Source organism: Eurytemora carolleeae, unplaced genomic scaffold (assembly GCF_000591075.1).
Source record: "Eurytemora carolleeae unplaced genomic scaffold, Eaff_2.0 scaffold1602, whole genome shotgun sequence".
NCBI lineage: Eukaryota > Metazoa > Arthropoda > Copepoda > Calanoida > Temoridae > Eurytemora > Eurytemora carolleeae.
In genome coordinates, this window is record NW_019402104.1 from 55,271 (window position 1) to 56,860 (window position 1,590).

Below are 1,590 nucleotides of genomic sequence, written 5' to 3' on the forward strand. Positions count from 1 at the left end.
CGAATAGAGCGAGTAGATAGTTTTTTTTTTCACTTTTTACCATGATTTCCCCGTTTCCCTGCATATGAAAAAAAACTGTTTCAATCTTAAAAGGTAATATTATAATGTGTGTTTCCTTTAAGTTCTTTATTTATTCTTTTTTGCGCCATTTTCACTCTCTTTCTTCTTCTACCGAGTTAATTATATTCCGCCTGTATATTTGCTCTAATAACACACATGTATCACTGTTCAAAAAGATGATAAAGTAACTTTATTGACCTGCGAAGTTGAGTAAAATTGAATTAAACTATTGGTATTTTTTTCTGGGATTTTGATTTTGATTTTTGGTATTTTGATAAGCTAGATGTTCATTAAAATAATAAAGCTATAGTTAGTTTAAAATTAGAATCTACAGAATCACCCCCCATCTTTTAACCTAGACGCCTATGGGTCAGGCTAAGAGAAAGCTTATCCTTCCTTTCTCCTCTTCCTCATTATCCTCATTCATCTATTCATCTAGCTAAACATCTATACATCTATACATCTATACATCTATACACCTATTTAGCAGGAACTGAAATTAACTACTTGAACTATCTAGACTTAGTTCAACCTCTTGTCTGCTAATCCGGTTCAAGTATTAGTGACATGTTTCAACTAAGTCTCTGTAGTTCAACTAAGTCTGTGTAGTTCAACTAAGTCTATGTAGAACTATAAGTTTGATATTCTTTAAATATGGTTCCAAGACAAATATAAAAAATTACTAAGAACCCAGTGTTGCCCTGGGTAATCATAGTTACTCACACCGTTTACCCGCACTTGGTCAAAATTACGATTTTCGTTATTTTTCCCAATAAATGCCTACCGACTCGGGGTTCTCCCGAGTTCCCTGATGAAAATTTGAGGCAAATCGGTCGAGGGGTTCCTGAGTTATGATCATTGATCGGGAGTACAAACAAACAAACAAAGATTACAACTTGATATATAATATAGATGATCAATGGAAATAAATATGTAAAATCAGCAAAGCACATGATTATATACCGTTATATTTAAGTCAACACCATAAGCCAAATTTTCATGCAAAGAATATAATTTGATTAAAGATTACAATAAACTACTCGTTAATCAAGCTTAATTAAGATTGACAACATTGTTCTGCAATTTCCTTGACTGTAGTCATGTTGTGTGTCTGTACCAAAAGAGTGTGCATGTGTAATAACGAACTCGTCTGCAAAGCAGTGCGACTGGCTAGCTCATGCCAGTCCAGCGCCATTTCCCTTCCCTTTATTCTTCTTCAAATTCAAGTGACTTACAATAGAAAAACTGTAAAATATAAAGACTATATATTTACGGAATCTAATGTGTATTTGATGCTGTTATAAAGCAAATAGTTTTACCAGTAGCTTTTAAATCAACTTTGATTTACAGTTCTAGTGAGTTAATGATGTAAAAAAAATTAGTTTTACCAGAGCTTAATGAGAATGAGAATGAGATATCCTTAATCCCGATTACTTAATCCGAGTATCCATTGGACTCACTTTTGATTTTCTTCTTAAACCGTTCTTTCTTGGATATAGTAGAGAAAAATCAAAAACCGGTTTTTATTAA